Source organism: Tursiops truncatus, chromosome 4 (assembly GCF_011762595.2).
Source record: "Tursiops truncatus isolate mTurTru1 chromosome 4, mTurTru1.mat.Y, whole genome shotgun sequence".
Lineage (NCBI taxonomy): Eukaryota > Metazoa > Chordata > Mammalia > Artiodactyla > Delphinidae > Tursiops > Tursiops truncatus.
Window position 1 is genome coordinate 40484759 of NC_047037.1, and position 27779 is coordinate 40512537.

General features: G+C 41.0%; 1 long non-coding RNA gene across 1 annotated transcript in view; it reads left to right on the plus strand.

Moving 5' to 3' along the window:
- The window catches only part of LOC117312131 (uncharacterized), a 36190-nt gene extending 9061 nt beyond the window's left edge, over window positions 1-27129 (plus strand). Inside the window, exons 2-3 of the long non-coding RNA XR_012331373.1 lie at window positions 7252-7301; window positions 24553-27129. This is a non-coding gene — a long non-coding RNA (uncharacterized lncRNA). The remainder of the gene's footprint in view (window positions 1-7251; window positions 7302-24552) is intronic.
- The last annotated feature ends 650 nt before the right edge of the window (window positions 27130-27779 follow it).

Below are 27779 nucleotides of genomic sequence, written 5' to 3' on the forward strand. Positions count from 1 at the left end.
GAACAATCTTCATGACATCAGATTTGGCAATAATTTCTTTGATATGGTACCAACAGCATAAGTAACAAAAGAAAAAAAAAGACAAATTGGACTTCATCAAAATTAAAAACTTATGTATGCTAAAGGACACTATCAATGGAGTAAAAAGGCAGTTCACAGAATGAGAAAAAATATTTTCAAATCATATATCTGATAAGGATTAATATCCAGAATATATAAAGGACTCCTAAAAGTCAACAACACACACACACACACAACTCTAGTTCAAAAATGGGCAAAGGACTTGAAAAGACAATTCTGCAAAGAAGATATACAGATGACCAATAAGCACATGAAAAGATGTTCAACATCACTAATAATGAGGGAAGTGCAGATCAAAACCACAATGAAATACCACTTCAGACCCATTAGAATTGTTATTATCAAAAAACCCAGAAAACAAGTGTTGACAAAAATGTGGAGAAATTGGATCCCTTGGGCGTTGCTGGTGGCAATGTAAAGTCATGCAGCTGCTGTGAAAAAAAAATATGACAGTTCCTCAAAAAATTAAACATAGAATTACCATATGATCCAACAGTTCCACTTCTGGGTATATATACAAAAGAATTGAAAGCAGGGATTTGAACAGATGCTTGTAAACTAATATTCATAGCAGCATTATTCACAATAGCCAAAAGATGGAAACAACCCCACTGTCTATCAATGGATGAATAAATAAACAAGATGGAGCATATACATACTGTGGAATATTATTTAGCCTTAAAAAGGAGTGAAATTCTAATACATGCTACAGCATGGATGAACCTTGAGGATATACTGTTAAGTAAAATAAGCCAGACACAAATATACAAATATTGTAAGATTCCACTTAACATGAGGTACCTAGAATACTTAAATACATAGAGACAGAAGGTAGAACACAGGTTACCAGGGGATGAGGGGAAGGAGGAGTGGGGAGTTATTGTTTAATAGGTATAGAGTTTCAGCTTAGGATGATGAAAGTTCTCTAGATGGACAGTGGCGGTAGTCAATGTGCACATACTTAATGCCACTGAACTGTCCACTTAAAAGTGGTTTAAAAGTTAAAACTTACGTATATTTTACTACAATGAAAAACATTTTAAAAAGTAAAAACTAAATTAAAACAAAGACATGCTAAATAACACTGCACTGAGTTGCCATTTCTCACCTATCAGATTGACAAAAATCCAAAACTTTGACTATGTGAGGCTGTGAGGAAACAGGCCTTCTCATTGCTAGTGGCAAGGCAAAAAAATGTAGTATAACCGCTATGGTGAGGAGTTTGGCAATGTCTAGAAAAATTACATGAGCATTTACCCTTTGACCCAACATCTGCTCATTCCAGGAAAGTCTCCTGGAGACATACTTGCAAAAATATGAAATTGTTATGACATATAGCAATTTATGTTTATGTCATAACATAAATTGTTATTACATAAAAATTATTATAATAGGCATAAAGCTACTTATGGTGGCATTGTTTGCTATAGTAAAAACAAAACAAAACAAAACAAAAACAAAACTGGAAACAACCCAAATGTTCAGTGATAGGGAAATGGTCTAGTAAACTATGGGGCATCCAAGCAATGGAGAACTACACAACTAAAAAGGAGTGAGGAAGGCCTCTGTATATTGGTATGGAACTATCACTAGGCGATTGTTAAATGAGATAAAGCAAGATGCAGGACGGTGTTTATGTTGTGCTACGTTTTGTGTGAGAAACAGGTAAATAAATCATAAACATATTTGTGATATTTTTCAAAAGGTAACAATGAAATGATACATCAAAAACTAATGAGAGGGCTTCCCTGGTGGCGCAGTGGTTGAGAGTCTGCCTGCCGATGCAGGCGACACGGGTTCATGCCCTGGTCTGGGAAGATCCCACATGCCGCGGAGCGGCTGGGCCCTTGAGCCATGGCCGCTGAGCCTGTGCGTCTGGAGCCTGTGCTCCGCAACGGGAGAGGCCACAACAGAGAGAGGCCCGCGTACCGCAGAAAAAAACAAAACAAACAAACAAACAAATGAGAACGGTTTCCTAGATTGGAAGAGAGGGTGCAAGATGAAGGGGCAAGGACAGAAGAAAAAGTTCTGTGGGTGCATTTTTGGCTTTGGAACCATATAAATGTTTATATAATTCAAAAATGGGAAAAAACAAATCCCTAAAATTGAACACAAATGGAAACAAATGAACTTAACCATATATCAATTTGATGCTATAGTGGCATAGAGAAAATAACTCCTTATTTAAAAATATAGGATACCCTTAGTGGTGTATAGTCTAAAGAAGAAAAGAACCACAAAGAAATTTTATATTGCATTCTTTTTTGTAACACTAATAGTGACATGATGTAGGAAAAACAACAAATAGTTGTGTTAATGCTATTAGAAACTTAGATTTCCACAGCAAGAGAAAAGAGATACAAGTGTAAAAATTTAAAAGTTAAGTAAAAACAGGATAATGACTGCAACAGATTGAAACATCAAATATATATAAATCTGAATTCATGATGATACTTTAAAAACACACTGGTTACCATTGGAGGTTGCTAGATTACTAAGTCACTACTCTAAACATTGATGAATCAAGGGAAAAACATCAAGGATCCTACCTTTCCCATATAAATGAAATAATTAATGAGGAAAAGTCCTCTTTTATAGATGAATTTCAGCTAATGAATAAAGAAGCAGTGATAGAATAGCCCTCCACCATTTTGCAACCTCTAATGAAATAAAGGCTATCTAGCTACCCAAAATATTAGGTAAAATGTTGATAGGGAACGTTAAAGTGGAGAAAATTGGCCGACACCACCAGAATCCGAAGACCTTTAGCAACAATAAAACTAGAACAGCTGGTAATATGTGCCTCGTGGTAAAATGTAATTTGAAGCACACAACACCATTGGTGAAGTATTCTTGGATAAAAATCTAATCAGGCTTCTAGATCTAAGTCTACTTTATAGGAAATATAGGAGTTAGAGGAAGAATTAACAGTTAAAGCAGTGATAGGAGGAAAATCAATAGCCTAAAATAATATTATCAGTAAAAATGGAAGATCAAAAAATAAATGAACTAAAATTTCAATTCCAAACCTAGAAAGAGAAGAGTAAAATAAACCAAAAGAAAACAGGGAGAAGAAAATAATAAAGATTAGAAAGCAGAAATTAATTATTACAATAGGAAAAATAAATAAATCTTTGGGAAAAATAATCTAAATTGTTCTTTGAAAAAACAATTAAATAGACAAACCACCAGCTAACCTAATCATGAAACGAAAACAAGGGAGAAAATGTACAAAACAAGAAATGACAAGGGATATGTAAGCATTGAAAGAGAAGAAAATGTTAAACATTTAAGACACCACTCTGCACAGTTTCATGCAAATACATTTGAAAACCTAGTTGAAATAAATAATTCCCTTGGAAAATAAAAATTTCCAAAATTGTCACTAAAGTTTAAACAAATCAATTTTCAGAGAAGAAATAGAGAACTGCCTAAAATGCCCATCTATATAAGATTAGTTGAACAAATGATGGTACATCCAAACAATGGAATACTATACAGCAAAGATCTCTATGTACTGATAAGGAGTGTTTTCAAGGAATATTTTGTTAAATGAAAAAAAGCAAGGTATGAAAGAGTATATTTAATGTAAACATATGAAAAGGAGATAAATAAGACTACATATATATTTGCTTATAATTTTAAAAAATATGGGAAGGATAAAGCAGCAACTAACAAAAATGTTGAAAATGAAATGCAAGTTCTTTGAGCTTAGTGCTTTATATAGTTTTCACTTTTGAACCATTAAATGTTTTGCATATTAAATCAACAAAAATTTAAAAGGCAAGTCCTAACATTGAACACAAACAGCCACAAATTAACCTAATTAATGAAACTATCAAATTGATACCATGGCCATTCAGAAGAAAGAATTAATTCAACTGACTTTTGAGCAGTGTACTCCCTAAATAAAATGTATTTTAAGTACAAAAAGAATTACAGAGAAATACTGATCTTTTCTTAGGTTTGTTTTTTATAATGATATCAGTGAAGAAATTTTGAAAATATTTTGTATCTATTATAGGTTAGAGAAAATTGTTGGAAACCAGGTTTTTTCTCACTATGGCAGAAGGGAGATACCAGTTGTAATAGGAGAAGGTTAGGAAGAATCATTTTCTTAAAATTTTGATTTGATTTGCATTGGAGTTATCAATATTAACTCATGGTTTTATATTTTCTAGCTCTGAAATTTTTATTTTCTAGGCTCCTGAAAAGCCTAGAAGCAATAATATTTCAATAACATTGGGCATACCTAGTATGCAGATGCTGACTTCTAAATATTGTTCTCCACTGAAAGGAACTCAGGTTCTTTGGAGAAATGGCTGATTCCAAGTCTGGGATACAGAAAGTACACAGTAAGTTGGAGACATCTGGTGCACAAACGTGAGGAAGTGCTCACAATTAATGGGGACATGTCAGAGGATATAGGAGCTAGCTTAAAGTTGTTCCCGCTGGCCAAGTTTGTGATAAGTTGACCATCAAAAAGAATAATGATGGTAATGGTTATATTATCTTGAGTTAGAAAAGAACCCATGATTCCAAAGTGACTCAGAAAACTAAAAATAGAACTACCATATGACCCAGCAATTCTATTTCTGAGTATATACCCCCAAAAAACTAAAACACTAATTCAAAAAGATACATGCACTCCAATGTTCATAGCAGCATTATTTACAATTGTCAATATATGGAAACAACCTCAGTGTCCATCAACAGATGAATGTATAAGGAAGATGTGGTACATACATATAATGGAATACTACTTAGCCATAAAAAAGAATGAAATAATGCCATTTGCAGGATTATTGAGCAATAGGATATTCACATGTTATCATGTATCACCCACAGTTACTTATTGATTACAATACAATACACACACACACACACACACACACACACACACACCTGGAATGTGTTGAGACTAGTATGCTGATCTTTATAAACCTTCAGTAGCCTGGAAATGGGAGGAGCTCTTTTATGAGTTCTTCAACAGTAATCTTCATTGGAAGAAGAGACTTCCGTTTGTCTTTGGGTATGTTGTTTTGGAATGCTTCTACCTCTAGAGACACAAAAATATTGTTACTGAGGGAGACTGAGGCTATCAGAGTAGAGATGTTGAGAAGCTAAACCAAGTGCTTTATTTTGTAATGTAAATCTGGTGTGTCTTGCCCCAAAGAGGTATTTTAGCAAAGCCAAGACCTTGCAGAATTGTGTCTTCCACAGGAGAAAGGATTCTTTTCCATATTTGGATTTAGACTGTGCTCTGTTTGGTTATTTCGCTGGAGATGTGTGTATGTTATTCTTTGTGGAGTAATGCACAGAGACTCAGGAGCAGAACCTCTAAAGCTGCAGGAGAGATATGCACACCTGATCTTCCTCTGGGACTTTGAAGTGAGCTGGACTAGGTCCAGTGTAGCACAGAGTGGATTGTGGATACACCCACTGAGATTCCATAATCCAGATTGTGCTGATACTAGGTTTTATGTTGTAATTGTCCTGAGGGTTGAGAGGGGATGGAGCTCAGGATAACCAAAGCCCTGAGGGTTAGGGTGGGAATTCTTTTGAAGGGAAACATAATTCCACTGGCAGTCATCCACCTAAATAATGGAGTGTGTACCCATTATTCATTGGCTGTCTGCCCTTCTTATAATAGGTCCACAATTATAAATTCCTGGGGTGTAAAACTTCAGCATGGAAGCGGGGGGGAACTAGAGAGGAAGGAGAACTTTTCCCTTGGTTTGGGTCCTTGTTGAGAGTTTGGTGTGGACCTTGAGGCATCAAGATATTTGGGAGCCCAACTGGGAGGCAGTCAAGGCAGGGCCCACTGGGGGTGGCGTCTCTGAGAGAAGCCTCTTCTAAGAGCATCTGGAAGGGCGTGACTGCCTGTGCTAAACTTCCCTGACAGCCTGTCTCAGCTGTGCTGAGGTGATTAAGGGAAGGACCTGCCCCAGCTAGGGGGACGGTGGTAAAGGGCAAAACACTACCTCTCCCCTGGAGCCAAAGGGGAGATAGCAGAGATGTTGCCAGTTAGCAAAGATACAAACATACTTTCCAAAGGGTAGAGGTCATCAGGCATAAATTCTGTGTGTCTGTTAATTAATGGAGTATGTACCCATTACTCATTGGTTGTCTCTCCCTTATAATAGGTCCACAATCTCCTATCAGTAATTCTGAAATCCCAATGAATTTGAAAAAATATTTTTTTCATAAGTTTGCAACTGTCTCATCTGGTGGCAAAACTTGACTGGAACTTATGTGAGATTATTTATACTCTTTATTTATCTCACTTGATTTCTGAAAATGTATATGCTTTGCTACAGAAAAATTGATGTGTTTGTTAATAGGGTACTGCCTCGGAGTTCTCTGGGGCCCATAAATCTGAAAAATTAAAAACCTGAAAACTGCTGAATTCCAAAACCTGTCTGGCCGCAAGGGATGAGGATTTAGACCTAGATATGGGATTTGTAGCAGTATGAACTTTCCTTTAAGCTGGCGATCTGCTTCAGGACCCTTAGGGAAGCAGGGCCTGTTTCTTTTGATCCTTGGATATAAACTCCACCCCACCCCGCCTCCTGCTCTAGGATAGGACCTGTGCCTAGTCTGCACAGGTTTAAAATATTTGAATGTGTTGCCAACAGTAAAAACTCAGGAGGTTACACATAAACGTCTAGATTTCTAGTGTCTATTGGGAAGTTGGAAAGCTAGCAGTACTGACTTTGCATTCTGACAGATCAGAAATTTGCTGGGACTGAAAAGCAGCTGCCCTGTTTGCTGGGAAGTTATCTATTTGCCACAGTTTCCACCACTCTCAACTATGATATGAGACTCAACTTAGTCACAACCTAGAAATCCATCTTTCTTTAAGTTGGTAGTTATTAATATATTTTTTTTTCCAGAGGGATGGACAGGGGTGGTGGGGCAAAGGCTTCTAGTCACCCTACTCACATCATTTATTTTTATTATGCCTCCAGCTACTGAAGGCATTTCAGTTTTCGATCCCTACTATACCCCAGAGTCAAAGCTTTTTCCTCAGAGTCCCTGGACTCCACCTGGGTTGCCATCCTAGCTGTAGCTCTGACCCACCAATGACCTTAAGTTGACAGAGCCCACGGCGTTTTCCATAAGGGGCTTGCTCCCCCGGACTCACTCCTTGTCTGTTCCTTTCTCCAGGCCTGGGATATCTTCCCAAGAACTGGCTGTCTTCACCGAAGCCCTTTCCAGTAAGTGCATTTCTTTCCACCTGCCCTGTAGATGCCCTGTAGCTTTTCAGCCTGTGCCAGCTGGTGCTGTTCTCACTCTTTTACACTGTGGTCCTGGCCCTGGTGGCAAGGCGTGCTGCAGAATGAGTGACCCTCTCCTGCGTTTCTGGCTTTGATGAGGTGCTCTGTTCTGATCCTAAATGATTTCCTGTTCTTTGTGTTTCCAACCCCCGCCTGGTCACCTGTATTATTATTTCCCCTCAAGCCAGCACTTTTGTTAACCCCACTGCATATCTCAGCCAGAAGGACCCAAGGCCTTCATCCTGACACATGATGGAAAAACAGCACTCAGCCAGGAGCCAGGAGATCTGGCCTCTACTCCCAACTACACCCTTGTCGGTAGAAAGTCCATGAACAATCACTTTCCTCTCTGGCCCTTGGATTTCTCAATTGTAAAATGAGGCAATTTTGCTGTAGGTGTACTCAATATCTTTTTTTTTTTTTTTTTTTTTTTTTGCGGTACACAGGCCTCACTGTTGTGGCCTCTCCCGTTGCGGAGCACAGGCTCCGGACACGCAGGCTCAGCGGCCATGGCTCATGGGCCCAGCTGCTCCACGGCATGTGGGATCTTCCCGGACTGGGGCACGAACCCGTGTTCCCTGCATCGGCAGGCAGACTCTCAACCACTGCGCCACCAGGGAAGCCCTCAATATCCTTTTAATCCTGCATACTGGGCATCCCCCTCCCAGTGGATAAAACATGCTTGATTTATTGGTGTGCAGCCCCCTTTTTTCCTGTTGGTCTTGGTTGGAGGAAGAAAACATTGGTGTTGATAGAAGAAAACATTCATTTCCTTATTCAGTGCCTGAGGAACCTCTCACATAATAGTATACCATATATACTCCAGAACTGGCCTCTCTCCTGGGTGCTGACATAGGGCCTGAGTAAAACCAGATCCACCGTCTGGGAGGGGCTGGGCCCCAGACCTTAAGATCAAGTGCTGGGCAGGCAAGTGCTCTGGAGCAGTGGTCCCCAACCTTTCTGGCACCAGGGACCGGTTTCGTGGAAGACAATTTTTCCACGGATGGGGGCGGGTGGGGGGGGATGATTTCGGGATGATTCAAGCGCATTACATTTATTGTGCACCTTATTTCTATTATTATTACATTGTAATATGTAATAAAATAATTATACAACTACTATAATGCAGAATCAGTGGGATCCCTGAGCTTGTTGTCACTCGCCACTCACTGATGGGCTTTTTTTTTTTTTTTTTAACATCTTTATTGGAGTATAATTGCTTTACAATGGTATGTTAGTTTCAGCTTCACAACAAAATGAATCAGTTATATATATACATATGTTCCCATATCTCTTCCCGCTTGCGTCTCCCTCCCTCCCACCCTCCCTATCCCACCCCTCCAGGCGGTCACAAAGCACCGAGCTGATCTCCCTGTGCTATGCGGCTGCTTCCCACTAGCTATCTACCTTACGTTTGGTAGTGTATATATGTCCATGCCTCTTTATCGCTTTGTCACCGTTTACCCTTCCCCCTCCCCATAGCCTCAAGTCCATTCTCTAGTAAGTCTGTGTCTTTATTCCTGTTTCACCCCTAGGTTTTTCATGACATTTTTTTTTTCTTAGATTCCATATATATGTGTTAGCATACGGTATTTGTCTCTCTCTTTCTGACTTACTTCACTCTGTATGACAGACTCTAGGTCTATCCACCTCATTACAAATAGCTCAATTTCGTCTCTTTTTATGGCTGAGTAATATTCCATTGTATATATGTGCCACATCTTCTTTATCCATTCATCCGATGATGGACACTTAGGTTGTTTCCATCTCTGGGCTATTGTAAATAGAGCTGCAATGAACATTTTGGTACATGACTCTTTTTGAATTATGGTTTTCTCAGGGTATATGCCCAGTAGTGGGATTGCTGGGTCATATGGTAGTTCTATTTGTAGCTTTTTAAGGAACCTCCATACTGTTCTCCACAGTGGCTGTATCAATTTACATTCCCACCAACAGTGTAAGAGGGTTCCCTTTTCTCCACACCCTCTCCAGCATTTATTGTTTCTAGATTTTTTGATGATGGCCATTCTGACTGGTGTGAGATGATATCTCATTGTAGTTTTGATTTGCATTTCTCTCATGATTAGTGATGTTGAGCATTCTTTCATGTGTTTGTTGGCACTCTGTATATCTTCTTTGGAGAAATGTCTATGTAGGTCTTCTGCCCATTTTTGGATTGGGTTGTTTGTTTTTTTGTTATTAAGCTGCATGAGCTGCTTATAAATTTTGGAGATCAATCCTTTGTCAGTTGCTTCATTTGCAAATATTTTCTCCCATTCTGAGGGTTGTCTTTTGGTCTTCTTTATGGTTTCCTTTGCTGCGCAAAAACTTTTAAGTTTCATTAGGTCCCATTTGTTTACTCTTGTTTTTATTTCCATTTCTCTAGGAGGTGGGTCAAAAAGGACCTTGCTGTGATTTATGTCATAGAGTGTTCTGCCTATGTTTTCCTCTAAGAGTTTGATAGTTTCTGGCCTTACATTTAGGTCTTTAATCCATTTTGAGCTTATTTTTGTGTATGGTGTTAGGGAGTGATCTAATTTCATACTTTTACATGTAGCTGTCCAGTTTTCCCAGCACCACTTATTGAATAGGCTGTCCTTTCTCCACTGTACATTTCTGCCTCCTTTGTCAAAGATAAGGTGACCATATGTGCGTGGGTTTATCTCTGGGCTTTCTATCCTGTTCCATTGATCTATCTTTCTGTTTTTGTGCCAGTACCATACCGTCTTGATAACTGTAGCTTTGTAGTATAGTCTGAAGTCTGGGAGCCTGATTCCTCCAGTTCCTTCTTTCGTTCTCAAGATTGCTTTGGCTATTCGGGGTCTTTTGTGTTTCCATACAAATTGCAAAATTTTTTGTTCTAGTTCTGTGAAAAATGCCAGTGGTAGTTTGATAGGGATTGCATTGAATCTATAGATTGCTTTCGGTAGTAGAGTCATTTTCACAATGTTGATTCTTCCAATCCAAGAACATGGTATATCTCTCCATCTATTTGTATCATCTTTAATTTCTTTCATCAATGTCTTATAATTTTCTGCATACAGATCTTTTGTCTCCTTAGGTAGGTTTATTCCTAGATATTTTATTCTTTTTGTTGCAATGGTAAATGGGAGTGTTTTCTTGATTTCACTTTCAGATTTTTCATCATTAGTATATAGGAATGCCAGAGATTTCTGTGCATTAATTTTGTATCCTGCCACTTTACCAAATTCATTGATTAGCTCTAGTAGTTTTCTGGTAGCATCTTTAGGGTTCTCTATGTATAGGATCATGTCATCTGCAAACAGTGACAGCTTTACTTCTTCTTTTCTGATTTGGATTCCTTTTATTTCCTTTTCTTCTCTGATTGCTGTGGCTAAAACTTCCAAAACTATGTTGAATAAGAGTGGTGAGAGTGGGCAACCTTGTCTTGTTCCTGATCTTAGTGGAAATGCTTTCAGTTTTTCACCATTGAGGATGATGTTTGCTGTGGGCTTGTCATATATGGCCTTTATTATGTTGAGGAAAGTTCCCTCTATGCCTACTTTCTGCAGGGTTTTTATCATAAATGGGTGTTGAATTTTGTCAAAAGCTTTCTCTGCATCTATTGAGATGATCATATGGTTTTTCTCCTTCAGTTTGTTAATATGGTTTATCACATTGATAGATCTGCGTATATTGAAGAATCCTTGCATTCCTGGAATAAACCCCACTTGATCATGGTGTATGATCCTTTTAATGTGCTGTTGGATTCTGTTTGCTAGTATTTTGTTGAGGATTTTTGCATCTATGTTCATCAGTGATATTGGCCTGTAGTTTTCTTTCTTTGTGACATCCTTGTCTGGTTTTGGTATCAAGGTGATGGTGGCCTCGTAGAAGGAATTTGGGAGTGTTCCTCCCTCTGCTATATTTTGGAAGAGTTTGAGAAGGACAGGTGTTAGCTCTTCACTAAATGTTTGATAGAATTCGCCTGTGAAGCCATCTGGTCCTGGGCTTTTGTTTGTTGGAAGATTTTTAATCACAGTTTCAATTTCAGTGCTTGTGATTGGTCTGTTCATATTTTCTATTTCTTCCTGATTCAGTCTTGGCAGGTTGTGCATTTCTAAGAATTTGTCCATTTCTTCCAGATTGTCCATTTTATTGGCATAGAGTTGCTTGTAGTAATCTCTCATGATCTCTTTTATTTCTGCAGTGTCAGTTGTTACCTCTCCTTTTTCATTTCTAATTCTATTGATTTGAGTCTTCTCCCTTTTTTTCTTGATGAGTCTGGCTAGTGGTTTATCTATTTTGTTTATCTTCTCAAAGAACCAGCTTTTAGTTTTATTGATCTTGCTATTGTTTCCTTCATTTCTTTTTCATTTATTTCTGATCTGATTTTTATGATTTCTTTCCTTCTGCTAGCTTTGGGGTTTTTTTGTTCTTCTTCCTCTAATTGCTTGAGGTGCAAGGTTAGGTTGTTTATTCGAGATGTTTCCTGCTTCTTAAGGTGGGCTTGTATTGCTATAAACTTCCCCCTTAGAACTGCTTTTGCTGCATCCCACAGGTTTTGGGTCGTTGTGTCTCCATTGTCATTTGTCTGTAGGTATTTTTTGATTTCCTCTTTGATTTCTTCAGTGATCACTTCATTATTAAGTAGTGTATTGTTTAGCCTCCATGTGTTTGTATTTTTTACAGATCTTTTACTGTAATTGATATCTAGTCTCATGGCGTTGTGGTCAGAAAAGATACTTGATACAATTTCAATTTTCTTAAATTTACCAAGGCTTGATTTGTGACCCAAGATATGATCTATCCTGGAGAATGTTCCATGAGCACTTGAGAAAAATGTGTATTCTGTTGTTTTTGGATGGAATGTCCTATAAATATCAATTAACTCCATCTCGTTTAATGTATCATTTAAAGCTTGTGTTTCCTTATTTATTTTCATTTTGGATGATCTGTCCATTGGTGAGAGTGGGGTGTTAAAGTCCCCTACTATGAATGTGTTACTGTCGATTTCCCCTTTTATGGTTGTCAGTATTTGCCTTATGTATTGAGGTGCACCTATGTTGGGTGCATAAATATTTACAATTGTTATATCTTCCTCTTGGATCGATCCCTTGATCATTATGTAGTGTCCTTCTTTGTCTCTTCTAATAGTCTTTGTTTTAAAGTCTATTTTGTCTGATATGAGAATTGCTACTCCAGCTTTCTTTTGGTTTCCATTTGCATGAAATACCTTTTTCCATCCCCTTACTTTCAGTCTGTATGTGTCTCTAGGTCTGAAGTGGGTCTCTTGTAGACAGCAAATATATGGGTCTTGTTTTTGTATCCATTCAGCCAATCAGTGTCTTTTGGTGGGAGCATTTAGTCCATTTACATTTAAGGTAATTATCGATATGTGTGTTCCTATTCCCATTTTCTTAATTGTTTTGGGTTCGTTATTGTAGGTCCTTTCCTTCTTTTGTGTTTCTTGCCTAGAGAAGTTCCTTTAGCAGTTGTTGTAGAGCTGGTTTGGTGGTGCTGAACTCTCTCAGCTTTTGCTTGTCTGTAAAGGTTTTAATTTCTCCATCAAATCTGAATGAGATCCTTGCTGGGTAGAGTAATCTTGGTTGCAGGTTTTTCTCCTTCAACACTTTCAATATGTCCTGCCACTCCCTTCTGGCTTGCAGAGTTTCTGCTGAAAGATCAGCTGTTAACCTTATGGGGATTCCCTTGTGTGTTATTTGTTGTTTTTCCCTTGCTGCTTTTAATATGTTTTCTTTGTATTTAATTTTTGACAGTTTGATTAATATGTGTCTTGGCGTATTTCTCCTTGGATTTATCCTGTATGGGACTCTCTGTGCTTCCTGGACTTGATTAACTATTTCCTTTCCCATATTAGGGAAGTTTTCAACTATAATCTCTTCAAATATTTTCTCAGTCCCTTTCTTTTTCTCTTCTTCTTCTGGAACCCCTATAATTCGAATGTTGGTGCGTTTAATGTTGTCCCAGAGGTCTCTGAGACTGTCCTCAGTTCTTTTCATTCTTTTTTCTTTATTCTGCTCTGCAGTAGTTATTTCCACTATTTTATCTTCCAGGTCACTTATCCGTTCTTCTGCCTCAGTTATTCTGCTATTGATCCCATCTAGAGTACTTTTAATTTCATTTATTGTGTTGTTCATCGTTGCTTGTTTCATCTTTAGTTCTTCTAGGTCCTTGTTAACTGATTCTTGCAATTTGTCCATTCTATCGTCCATTCTATCTCCAAGATTTCGGATCAACCTTACTATCATTATTCTGAATTCTTTTTCAGGTAGACTGCCTGTTTCCTCTTCATTTGTTAGGTCTGGTGGGTTTTTATCTTGCTCCTTCATCTGCTGTGTGTTTTTCTGTCTTTTCATTTTGCTTATCTTACTGTGTTTGGGGTCTCCTTTTTTTTTTTTTGCAGGCTGAAGGTTCGTAGTTCCTGTTGTTTTTTGTGTCTGTCCCCAGTGGCTATGGTTGGTTCAGTGGGTTGTGTAGGCTTCCTGGTGGAGGGTACTAGTGCCTGTGTTCTGGTGTATGAGGCTGGATCTTGTCTTTCTGGTGGGCAGGTCCACGTCTGGTGGTGTGTTTTGGGGTGTCTGTAGACTTATTATGATTTTGGGCAGCCTCTCTGCTAATGGGTGGGGTTGTGTTCCTGTCTTGCTAGTTGTTTGGCATAGGATGTCCAGCACTGTAGCTTGCTGGTCGTTGAGTGAAGCTGGGTGCTGGCGTTGAGATGGAGATCTCTCGGAGATTTTTGCTGTTTGATATTATGTGCAGCTGGGAGGCCTCTTGTGGACCAGTGTCCTGAAGTTGGCTCTCCCACCTCAGAGGCACAGCACTGAGTCCTGGCTGCAGCACCAAGAGCCTTTCATCCACAGGGCTCCTGAATTTGGGATGATTCGTTGTCTATTCAGGTATTCCACAGATGCAGGGTATATCAAGTTGATTGTAGAGCTTTAATCCGCTGCTTCTGAGGCTGCTGGGAGAGATTTCCCTTTCTCTTCTTTGTTCTCACAGTTCCCAGGGGCTCAGCTTTGGATTTGGCCCCGCCTGTGCGTGTAGGTCGCCGGAGGGCGTCTGTTCTTTGCTCAGACAGGACGGGGTTAAAGGAGCCGCTGATTCAGAGGCTCTGGCTCACCCAGGCCGGGGGGGTAGGGAGGGTCACGGAGTGCGGGGCGGGCCTGCAGCGGCAGAGGCCGGCGTGACGCTGCAGCCTGAGGCGCGCCGTGCGCTCTCCCGGGGGAGCCGTCCCTGGATCCCGGGACCCTGGCAGTGGCGGGCTGCACAGGCTCCCCGGAAGGGCGTGTGGCTAGTGACCTGTGTTCGCACACAGGCCTCCTGGCGGCAGCAGCAGCGGCCTTAGCGTCCCATGTCCGTCTCTGGGCTCCGCATTCTTAGCCGCGGCTCGCGCCCGTCCCTGGAGCTCTCTCAAGCAGCGTTCTTAATCCCCTCTCCTCGTGCACCAGGAAACAAAGAGGGACGTAAAAGTCTCTTGCCTCTTCGGCAGGTCCAGACCCCTCCCCGGACTCTCTCCCGGCCAGCTGCGGCGCACCAACGCCCTGCAGGCTGTGTTCACGCCGCCAACCCCAGTCCTCTCCAGGCGCTCCGACAAAAGCTGGAGCCTCAGCTCCCAGTCCCGCCCGCCCCGGCGGGCGAGCAGACAAGCCTCTCGGCTGGTGAGTGCCGGTCGGCCCGATCCTCTGCGCTGGAATCTGTCCGCTTTGCCCTCCGCACCCCTGTTGCTGTGCTCTCCTCCGCGGCTCCCAAGCTCCCCCACTCCGCCTCCCGAAGTCTCCACCCGCGAAGGGGCTTCCTAGTGTGTGGACACTTTTCCTCCTTCACAGCTCTCTTCCGCTGGTGCAGGACCCGTCCCTATCCTTTTGTCTCTGTTTAGTTTTTTCTTTTGCCCTAACCAGGTACGTGGGGGGTTCCTTGCCTTTTGGGAGGTCTGAGGTCTTCTGCCAGCGTTCAGTAGGTGCTCCGTAGGAGTTGTTCCACGCGTAGATGTATTTCTGGTGTATCTGTGGAGAGGAAGGTGATCTCCGCGTCTTACTCTTCCGCCATCTTCCTTGTTTTTACTGATGGGCTTTTGATATGAGTCTGCAAGCAATTGATTTATTATGGTCTCTGTGCAGTCAAACCTCTCTGCTAATGATAATCTGTATTTGCAGCCACTCCCCAGTGCTAGCATCACTGCCTCAGCTCCACCTCAGATCATCAGGCATTAGATCCTCATGAGGAGTGTGCAACCTAGATCTCTCGCACACGCAGTTCACAGTAGGGCTCGGGCTCCTATGAGAATCTAATGCCGCTGCTGATCTGACAGGAGGCAGAGCTCAGGCGGTAATGCGAGCAGTGGGGAGCGGCTGTAAATACAGGTGAAGCTTCGCTGGCTCACCCACTGCTCACCTCCTGCTGTGCGGCCTGGTTCCTAACAGGCCACGGACTGGTACCAGTCCATGGCCTGGGGGTTGGGGATCCCTGCTCTGGAGAACAACAGGTGGAAAGAGGTGTAATTTAACCTCATCATCACTTTACATTTCCTGCCAGGTAGTCTGCTGCTGTTCTTGAGGTCAGAGATAGGCCTCATTTCTCATGGAGAAGGGCAAGAGCAAGGATCTCTGTTTGGATCACAGCTTAACCACTTACTGCTGTGTGACCTTGAGCCTTTTACTTCACCTCTCCTAGTCTGAAAAAGAGGGCAATTACAATGCCTTCTGCATAGGAATGTTAGGATTAAATGGGATAATGTATGTAAGGCTCTTAGCACAGAGCCTGGCACATATTAAGTATCCGAAAGGTGTTATATACCTTAATCATTGTTAGCACACTTTATTTCCCAACAGCCTCTAGGTCTATCAGGGAAAAATTGTATTCCATCTCAGGAGTATGCAAAAAAAAAAAATCATTCTCAAAAATTAGCTTATGAAGAAGTCTCTCCCATTTAACCCTTGCCCTTTGCCCTAGTGGTTCCCACTGACAACCTGAGTAGATACTTTTAGCTGTATTTAATCAGAGAACAATTAAAAGCCACTACCAGAGCTCCATTCAACCTAGAAAAATCAATTCCAAACTAAAAATCCAGTTTTATTGTACCTTTGCATGGAGCTCATAATGTAAGCTACAGATATTCTTAAAGCTCTTCTTTCAATATAAGAACATTTAGTGATCATGACATTTCATTCCTTTAAAAAAAAGTTTTTTCCTTGAACAACGAACAGGAATATTTTATTGAATCCAGTGAGGATTTTTCTGGATTTGTATTTATTTTCAATCACACACGTAACACTTTAATACATTCTGGTAAAACAATTCAAACAATGCAAATGAAAAGAAAGTGTGAAAGTCCTTCTTAACACCATCCCCATTAGAAGTAGCTTTCCTACCCCAGTGGTAGCCGTCTTTTCACCCCTATCTGAGGGGATTAACCCTGACTTGTCTGAGGAAACTGTAATGGCCTCCCCTGAGGCAATTGCCAAACAAGGCAATGCTGGTTCTCCTCATAACCCACTCCCACTACCCCTCTCTGCTTCTAGACCTATAACTAGACTCAAGTCCCAGCAGCCCTAAAAGTGAGATGCAAAGTGTAACCCATGAGAAGGTGTGCTATACTCCAAAAGAACTAATTTGAGTTTTATAATTTGTACAGAAAGAAATCTGGAGAATATGTTTGGGAATGGATATTAAGGTGTGGGATAGTGGTGGAAGGAACATAAAGTTGGATTGGGCCACATGTGTTGCTACGGTCTCTCTAAGCAGAAATTCTGCATTTAATATTGCAGCTTGAAGTGTTAGGAAGAGCTCTAGCAGTTTGCCTGCTTTGTTGGCTGAAACATGGATCAAAAAGGGGCCCACGATGAGCATATTAGAAATTAGAAATGGTAGACATGCCTTGGTTTAACGTAGAGGGAGGGATTCAAAGGCTTAGGGAGTTTGGAATATTAGACTGGATTTGTCATTTAAGACCTACTTACCCACACTGGAGGGTCCAGAAGATATACCAGTCATCACTACTGCGAGAAATAAATTTGAGAGAGGAGCCCCAGCATTCTTAAAGAGTTCTGTGACTGGTCTTCTCTGTACACCAGACCTTACAGTGGGGACCGTAGTCACTGAATTGGGAAACCTAAGGGCAGTAGGATCTGTGGATGGCAAGGGCCAAATTGCTACATTCAACCCTCCCTGTGGACAGAACTTTGAGCATTGAACTAAGTTGTTCACTTTGCTTGGAAGGAGATATGGCCTGACATGTGATTATATACTCGTTCATGGCTGTGGCCAGTGGTTTTCCTGGATAGTCAGGGACTTGGAAGGAACATGATGAGAAATTTGGTGACAAGGAAATCTAGGGAAGAGGGATATAGATAAATGTCTCTGAATAGACAAAAACATGAAAGTATTTGAGTCCCATATGAATGCTTACCAAAGGGTGACCTAAGCAGAGGAGGATATTAATGATTAAGTAGATAGGATGACCCTTTCAATGGAAACCAGTCAGCCTCTTTCCCAGCCACCCCTGTCATCTCAACGGGCTTATGAGCAAAGTGGCCATGGTGGCAGGGATGAATGTTATACATGGGCTCAGCAACATGAACTTCAACTCAACAAGGCTGACCTGGCTCTGGCCACTGCTGAGTGCCCAATCTGCCAGCAACAGAGACCAACAGTGAGTCCTAGATATGGCACTGTTCCCCAGGGTGCTCAGCCAGCTGCCTGGTCGCAGGTTGATTACATTGGACCAATTCCATCATGGAAGGGGCAGCATCTTGTTCTTCCTGGAACAGATCCGTTCTCTGGATACAGATTTGCTTTCTTGGCACACAATGCTTCTGTCAGAACTACCATCCTACTTACAGGATACTGTATTTACCATCATGGTAGTCTACACAGCATTGTTTCTGATCAAAGAACTCACCTCACAGCAAAAGAAGTGTGGCAATGTCCCCGTGCTCATGGAATTCACTGGCCTTACCTGTTCCCCACTATCCTGAAGCAGCTGGCTTGATGGAATGGTGGGATGGCCTTTTGAAGACTCCGTTACAGCATCCACTAGATGGCAATACGTTGCGGGACTGGGCCGAATTTCTCCAGAAGGTTGTGAATGCTCTGAATCAGTGTCCAGCATATGTCGCTATGTCTCCTAAAGCTAAGATTCATGAGTCAAGGGCTGAGAATGGGAGCAGCTCTACTCATTATTATCCCTAGTGACCCGCTAGAAAAATTTTTGCTTCTTGTTCCCATGACCTAATGCTCTATTGGCTTAGAGATCTTAGGCCAGAGAGAAAAATGCTTCCACCAGGAGACACAATAATGATTCCATTGAGCTGAAAGTTAAAATTGCTGTCTGGCCACTTTGGACTCCTCATGCCTCTGACTCAGCAGGCAAAGTAGTGAGTTACTGTGCTGGCTGGGACAACTGATCCTGACTACCAAGAGGAAACTGTACTTCTACACCACGACAGAGATATGGAAGAGTATGTCTGGAATACAGGAGATCCCTTAAGAAGGCTCTTAGTATTACCATTCCTTGCGATTAAGGTCATTAGGAAACAACAACCCAATCCAGGCAGGACTACTAATGGCCCAGATCCTTCGGGAATGAAGGTTTGTATCACTTCGGTGTGTAAGGAACCACCACCAGCTGAGGTGTTTACCGAAGGCAAAGGGAATATAGTATGGGTAGTGGAGGAAGGTAGTTATAAATACCAGCTATGATCATGTGACCAGTTACAGATGTGGGGACTGTAACTGTCATCAGTATTCCTCCTTATTTTGTTATGAATATGTGTGTGTATTTTAAAACAAACATCTTTGTTTTCTTCCCTCTCTTATTCCCTAATTGTGTAACATAAGATATATTGACTTTATATCACAGTATTTAAGTTATAGGATATCAAGGAGAATAGTAAACATCACTCAAGGACATTATATTACCTCTTCTGGGGAAGGGATTAGTAAGTTTCTGGTTATACACAGAACAGTTGTATCATGTTAGGTGGAATTATGATCTTGTTAATGTATTTTTTGGAGATTAAGTATAGTTTAAGAAGGTGCATATGAGTGCCAGGTTGACAAGGAGTGGACTTGTGATGATTAATTTTGTGTGTCAACAATACATAGGGGGACTTCCCTGGTGGCTCAGTGGTTAAGAATCCACCTGCCAGTGCAGGGGGCACAAGTCTGAGCCCCGGTCCAGGACGATCCCACATGCTGCGGAGCAACGAAGCCCATGCACCACAACTACTGAGCCTGCGCTCTAGAGCCTGTGAGCCACAACTACTAAGCCCACGTGCCATAACTACTGAAGCCCACGCACCTAGAGCCCATGCCCGACAACCAGAGAAGCCACTGCAATGAGAAGCCCGTGCATTGCAATGAAGAGCAGCCCCCGCTCGCCGCAACTAGAGAAAGGCTGTGTGCAGCAACGAAGACCCAACACAGCCAAAAATAAATAAATAAATAAATAAATTGATTAATTAATTAAAAAACACACAGAACAATACATACGGTGCCCAGATATTTGGTTAAACATTATTTCTGGATGAGATTAACATCTGAAACAGTAGACTGAGTAAGGCAGATTGCTCTTCCCAATGTGGGGGAGCTTCATCCAATCCACTGAAGGCCTGTATAGAATAAAAAGCTGAGTACAAAAGAATTCTTTCTCTCTGCCTGACTATTTTCAAGCTGGAACATCAGTCTTCTTCTGCCTTTGAACTCTTGGACTTGGAACTTATGCCATCAGCTCTCTGGGGTTTCAGGCCTTTGGACTTGGACTGGAACTTACACCGTAGGCGCTCTCGAGTCTACAGCTTGCCAACTGCAGATGTTGGACTTCTCAGCCTCCATGATTGCATGAGCCAATTCCTTAAAATAAATCTCTCTCTCACCATGTGTAGATATAGATGTAGATATAGATACAGATACAGATATAGATGTATAGACGTAGGTATCTATTTATGTATTTAGAGGATATATATTTATTGATTGTGTTTCTCTGGAGAACCCAGACTATATACTAGATAACCAATGCACTCCTTCTTTCATAAAATACCTGGTCAGGGAGAGCTTTCCTGTCATACATTTACAACAGCCTCATTCTTTGTAACTGCTGCATGATATCCCTAGTTCTATGGTATTTTGAACCATTTCCTTTTTAATGGGTACTTAAGTTCTTTCGGTGCTCTGTTCTCAGAATAACTGCTCACAGCATCATTGCAGAGTGGGTTGCTTCCATGATAGACTGAGTTTTGCTGAGTCAGCCCTGGCCACAAAGTGGAACACATATGAGAGGAAAATGGAAGTATCTTCCACAGTGAGTTTTTGTTCATCCTGTACCTTAGGAAAATAGCTCCCATCCTTGTGGCTTTGTGACCTTGTTTTGCCAATGTCAAAGGACATTATTAAAAAAGCAAAATAAAACAAAAAGCTTTCTACCTGTTACCATCATAATTTTTTTTTAAAGCCATTCTAACATAAAAGCACAAAGACAACCTTAGAATAATAGATGGTCAAATTGGATAAATTCAATCTTATTAAAAATTCACAGCACTGTCATTTTTCTCTCTGTGTCAGCAGGTGAAAACTCTCTCACTCGCCTGTTTCACTTTCCATCTGCATTAGAAGGAACTGCCTTAATATTTTTCTGACTTCTAAATTAACAAAGAATTGGGAAGAAAGCTAAAGTGAGAACTTCTTGCTCTCTTTTTTTTTTAACTTTTTATTTTATATTGGAGTATAGCCAATTAACAATGTTGTGATAATTTCAGGTGCACAGCAAAGGGACTCAGCCATACATATACATGTATCTATTCTCCCTCAGACTCCCTCCCGTCCAGGCTGCCACATAACATTGAGCAGAGGTCCCTGTGCTATACAGTAGGTCCTTGTTAGTTATTCATTTTAAATATAGCAGTGTGTACACGTTGATCCCAAACTCCCTAACTATCCCTTCCCCCCATCCTTCCCCACCCTGCCCCCCAGTAACCATAAGTTCAGAGAACTTCTTGCTTTCTAAGAGGGAGATCACAGTCTAGTAAAAGCGGGTTAAAGATGTTTCCTTGGACTCGGGCCTAGGAAGTGATTCTAGGATGAGTTGGAAAGAATTCAAGCCTTAGTTCCTGAGACCTTAACCGAAAGGAGGCCTGGGATGAAAAGATGAGCATGAAGTAGGTGTGGGGTTGTGTGAAGAGATTGCAAACCCATTGGAGATGAATGGTGGTGTGGTCCACAATGGAAATCAAAGAGCTGTCGTAAAACAATTAAAGGTACTAGAATGACCTATTTAGAGAATAACATCTGAATCTATTAAATCATCTCTATTCTGCTTTCTTTAACACATTTTCCTTCTCTGGCATGGAAAAACTGTGAGGAGAGACTTTCCTAGTGGTCCAGTGGTTAAGACTCCACACTCCCAATGCAGGGGACCCAGGTTCAATCCCTGGGCAGGTAACTAGAGTCCACATGCTGCAACTAAAAGATCCTGCATCCTGCAACTAACACCCAGTGCAGCCAAATAAATAAATAAAGTGTATTTAAAAAAAAAAAACTGAGGAAAAAAAATTATATATTTTTTATAGCTTATGTGAAGTGAAAAAATTGGTGGTTGTTTTTTGAAATAAAATAGCCAGTTTTATTGGTTGTAGCAACTGTTCTGTTTTAAACATAAAGAGAGGAAGGGGAAGAAATGCTAGCCCTGCAGATGGACAGGTGCTTTCTGTGGTTAGAAAAGTCCCTGGAGCATTTAAAGCCTGGAGCATCAGTTCAGGTAGAGCTGTGGTTTTCCCCACTCTAATCATACCTGAGGTATCGGGATGCAGGGTGAGACCCCAGCTGAACATCTGTGATTTTCAGTCAATTCTGCCACCCTCAGAACCAGCCGTTTTGTCTCACTGATCCTTCATTCACTCCCCTAAAAAAATTGGGGTAATAAGATTGCCTTATGTGACAAGAGAATACAGTAAAATCCCTCTGAAAGTTATGAAGTGTTATACAAACAAATTATAATATTTACAAAACCCAGAAAGCAAGGGGTGGGACAAGGAGAGGGCATGCCAATGTGCAATGAACTGTTTTCAGAACTTCATGTGGCAGATCCAGAGGTCAGGGCCATTTGTTCTGGGCCTCAAGTTCAAGGGAGTCTCAAATTGTGACTTCCATTCAGTAGAAGTATGTGCAAAGGATTAAGATAAAGCTGCACCACAAATGATCATTTGATTTTATTTTTATTTTTGGCTGTGTTGGGTCTTTGCTGCTGCCTGTGGGCTTTCTCTAGTTGTGGTGAGCAGGGGTTACTCTTCATTGTTGTGTGCGGGCTTCTCATTGCTGTGGCTTCTCTTGTTGTGGAGCACAGGCTCTAGGTGCATGGGCTTTGGTAGTTACAGCACATGGGCTCAGTAGTTGCAGCATGCGGGCCCTAGAGCATGCAGGCTTCAGTAGTTGTGGCACATGGGCTCAGTAGTTGTGGCTTGCGGGCTCTAGAGCACAGGCTCAGTAGTTGTGGCGCCTGGGCTTAGTTGCTCCGCCCCGGGATTGAACCCATGTCCCCTGCATTGGCAGGTGGATTCTTTGTGTTTTGTTTTAAACTTTTTGTTTTTTTTTTTTTTTTGCGGTACGCGGGCCTCTCTCTGTTGCGGCCTCTCCCGTTGCGGAGCAAAGGCTCCGGACGCGCAGGCTCAGCGGCCATGGCTCACGGGCCCAGCCGCTCCGCGGCATGTGGGATCCTCCCGGACCGGGGCACGAACCTGCGTCTCCTGCATCGGCAGGCAGACTCCCAACCACTGCGCCACCAGGGAAGCCCCGGCAGGTGGATTCTTAACCACTGCACTACCAGGGAAGTCCCCAAATGATGATTTTAAATGATATCCATCTAACTAAATCCAAGCGGTGAGTGGTCTCACATTTTAAAGCTGCTTGGGCCTCCCCGAGATTTTGTAAAGCCTAATTATTTTGTAAACTTAAAAAAATAAGGTGATATTCAGCTTCAGTAATGCTCATTGGTTAAGTAGCTGCCTCCACAATTTTTAGACATAGGACGAATAAAATAATTGCATCTAGACACACATCTAATATGTGGTGTTCACCCTTGGACAGCGTCTCATTTTGCCATATTTGAAACCAGCCTCAATACTGGACTCAGCAATTCGTTTCATCTGGCCCCTACCCTCCTCACTTCTGGCTCATTTTGCCCCAGTCATGCTGCCCTTGTTTCCTTCTGTTAAACATCCTACCTCTGGACATTTGCATTTGCTGTTCCCTCTGCCTAGAGTGCTTTTCTCCCAGATTTCTGCATGGCTCAGTTCTTTCTAACATTCACCTTTCTCTTGAAAGATGACTTCAGAGAGACACCTGAAATAATTATGCTGCTTCTAAGCTGCACTTTTATTTTATTTTTTAAAAACATTTTAACCTCTCTGAACCTGAGATGCATTTAACAACTGCTAGCGTCTTATGATTGTGATTAATGAAGCAGCAGGCATGACTGCTGCAGTTTTCATTGCTTGTGTGCAAAATCAGATGTTATTACTGGTAGATCTACTGGCCACCTGCCTCACCTTGACAATTCAGTCAACAGATCTGGGACACCAGATTCTGGAACTTGCATATCCAGGAAAGAACACTCAAGTGATAGTTTAAAGATCCAGATCTACTTCAGGATGATTCTTTTTTTTTTTTTTTCTTTGTGGTATGTGGGCCTCTCACTGTTGTGGCCTCTCCTGTTGCAGAGCACAGGCTCCGGACGCGCAGTTTCAACAGCCATGGCTCACTGGCCCAGCCGCTCCGCGGCATATGGGATCCTCCCAGACCGGGGCATGAACCCATGTCCTCTGCCTCGGCAGGCAGACTCTCAACCACTGTGCCACCAGGGAAGCCCTTTTTTTTTTTTTTTTTAAGACTTTATTTTTTAGAGCAGTTTTAAGTTCACAGCAAAACTGAGAGTCAGGTACAGAGATTTCCAGTATACTCCCTGCCTCCACCCATGTACAGCCTCCCCTAATATCAACATCTCCCACTAGAGTAGTACATTTGCAGGAAGATTCTTTATCTTTGAAAATGGTGAAGCAGATGCCAACTTTCCTCACCATGAATGAAAAACTCATTCTCTGGAAGGATTCTCCTATGATAGAAAGCCCACCTCAGGTATAACTATGTAACTTTTTATACAGTGTAAATTCATACATGTATTTTAAACTTCAAATCTGTTTTTAAAAATTATGTACCATAGGGAATTCCCTGGTGGCACAGTGGTTGAGAATTCGCCTGCCAATGCAGAGGGCATGGGTTCCATCCCTGGGCCGGGAAGATCCCACATGCTGCGGAGCAACTAAGTCTGTGTGCCACAACTACTGAGCCTGCACTCTAGAGCCCACGAGTCACAACTACTGAGCCCATGTGCCACAACTACTGAAGCCCGCATGCCTAGAGCCTGTGCTCCGCAACAAGAGAAGCCACTGCAATGAGAAGCCCGTGCACCACAACGAAGAGTAGCCCCTCCTGGCCACAACTAGAGAAAGCCTGTGCGCAGCAATGAAGACCCAATCCAGCCAAAACAAATAAATAAATTTATTTAAAAAAAATTTATGTACCGTAGATATTTACACATATGAATGATATGTGTCTTCCTCAAGAAGACTTTATCAAGGATATGACAGCAGAATTGAGATTTTTATCTTCAAATTATTTGCTTTCCAAAGTCTAAGAGGATTTATTGTTCTGTTCATCTAAAACTGAAAAAAAAAAGGTAAAACAATAAATAATAAATCTAAGTGACAGCTGACAGTAAATTGATTCTAGGATCTGAAACTTGTATTCCTCTGAAAATGCATCTTTTGAAGATTCAAACTTTCTCACTGTTGCTGCCAGTTACACTGTCACTGATCACAGTTACTTCAAATAGCTAACCTTTCTCAAGTGGAGCCAGTAGCTTAGCTTGTAAAGTATATGCTTCCAAAATATGAATTTTACTCTATTTTGCTTATATTAAGCTCAGTAGCTAACCTCTCTGTGTTCATTTAAACAAAATATTTCAGAAGCTCATATGACTTTTACATCTTCATTTTACTGGAGGGTCTAAATTTGCTTCTGAAAAGTTAGCAAAATAGTGCTCAGCAAACCTATCTTCCTTAAAACTCAACATTCAGTTTGGATATTCTGTTTTATGTTTTTGTTGCTTCTAACCTCCCAGGCAGCAATTTTACATCTCACAGTCTTGATGTTGTTTAAAAAAATAATGTTGGAGATGGAGTAGAAAAGATCTCCTAGTTCTTACTCATTCTCCTAGTTTTTGAACCAGTCTTTTTTTTTAACCCTTGACTTTATAGGCATATATCATGTATACAATACACATGTCTAATATTAATGAAAATAGAGTATTTCATTCTCATTTTGTCTGTTTGGCTCCCTCTTTGTCTTCTTTCCACTTGCCCTGCCCCTCCCCCATTGCATCATTATGCTCCATCCGTGCCATCGTTTCCTCACAGTGGGAACACTCCTCTCCTAACAACTTGGCCCCACTCTCTTGGCCACAGAGATACACTCAGGACCAATCAGAATCCCTCTGCAGGCATTTAGAATCTATCTACCTATCTATTTATTTATTTATTTGGCCATACCATGCAGCTTGCAGGATTAGTTCCCCAACCAGGGATCAAACCCAGGCCCCCTGCAGTGGAAGCATGGAGTCCTAACCACTGGACTGCGAAGGAATTCCCAGCATTTAGAATTTAGACTAAGAAATTCTAGGTTTATTCTGCTGGTTTTTGGAACAAAGGAGATGGAAACTCAGAAGATGTAAGTGGATATTTCCACCTTGTGAACCAGGATGTAGGCCAAGCCAGTGTGTAGTAAGAGAGGAGGAAAAAATAGAGGCAGAGATTAAAGCTGAATTGAAAGCTGAGGTAGGACGACTTCTTGGCCTGGTTGCATCCTACCCTCAGGTGATCAGCTCTTCTTCCTTAGGATAAATTAAATTCTTTTGTTTCAGCTAATTTGAGGTGGTTTCTATTACTTTTAAGAAAAATGTTAAACAATATGGTGTTTTCTGCATGAAATTTTGGGGAATTTCTCTTATTTTTTAAGTTATTTATTATTTTTTAAATAAATAAATATTTATTTGTTTATTTGGTTGCGCTGGGTCTTAGTTGTGGCACGCAGGCTCCTTAGTTGTGGCATGCAAACTCTTAGTTGCGGCATGCATCTTACTTTTTAAGTTGTTTTTGTTAGTTTTGTAATAGCCAGGAAAGGACTTTCCTCAGAGAACTTTTCTTCCTGTTTTTTTCTACCTCAGACGTACATTTTTAGTATCTTGATTTCCCTTTATTTTTTTTCCTTGCTAAAGTAAATACTACATGTCTTTCTGTGAGAGGAGTGCAGGGGTTTGTAGCAGAATCTGAAAAGGCTGGTCAGGGCCACATACCTCTTCTAAGTTAAATTCCCTTTCAGGACAAAACTCCTCAAAGAGGAGAAACATCTGGGAATAAAATCTGAATTTAGCAGGACACAGATAGAAAAGGCCAAAGAAAAAGAACATCCAGATTAATAGTGGGGTGGAGACAGGAGAGAACTGTCAGGAGATTTCAAAATGTAACCTGACATGTTCTTGAATACTTTGAAAAAACATCAATGCAAGAGAACTCAGAAGTATAAACGTTGGCTATAAAGTTATCAAAGTTTAGATAGAAAGTTAAGCTTAAAAAGTTATCCAGAACAACATCTTCTTTCTAAAAGCTTAGGAGCTTTCTAAAGTACTTTGACATAAAAATTAAGCAACAGAAAAGATGGAAATCAGGGCTTCCCTGGTGGCGCAGTGGTTGAGAGTCCACCTGCTGATGCAGGGGACACGGGTTCGTGCCCTGGTCCGGGAAGATCCCACATGCCGTGGAGCGGCTAGGCCCGTGAGCCATGGCCGCTGAGCCTGCACATCTGGAGCCAAAAAAAGATGGAAATCAAATTCCATCAAAATTAAGGAAAAAGAGAATAATATTCCTACAGATGATGAAATCATGTCCAAAAGACATTCCCATAAAGCAGGGTAAAAATTATAATCTAATATTTCAAAACAAGCGAGTAGACACAAAGAAAAAACATAACAAATGAAAGAATAAATCAGAATTTATCTGAGGTGACAGAAAATAATTAAAACAAAATTATTAAGAAATGGGAACTAAAAGCAAAACTAGAATGAATACAAGATAATGCCTCAATGGAAGATAAAAAGAAGGGAAATTTTTAAAACTACAATGGAGGAACGGAGAGATGAAAAGGATTCAAGAAACAATAAGGCAGAGAAGACCATATATATGTATATATCATATATATATATGGAATATCTGCAGAAAACCCTGAGAAAGAAAAAAAACCCTGAAATCTGTAATATAAGAAACTGCAATAAAATGTGAATTTAAATGAAATATTGAGAGGGCACCTGGTTTATCTGATGATATTGACCTAGAA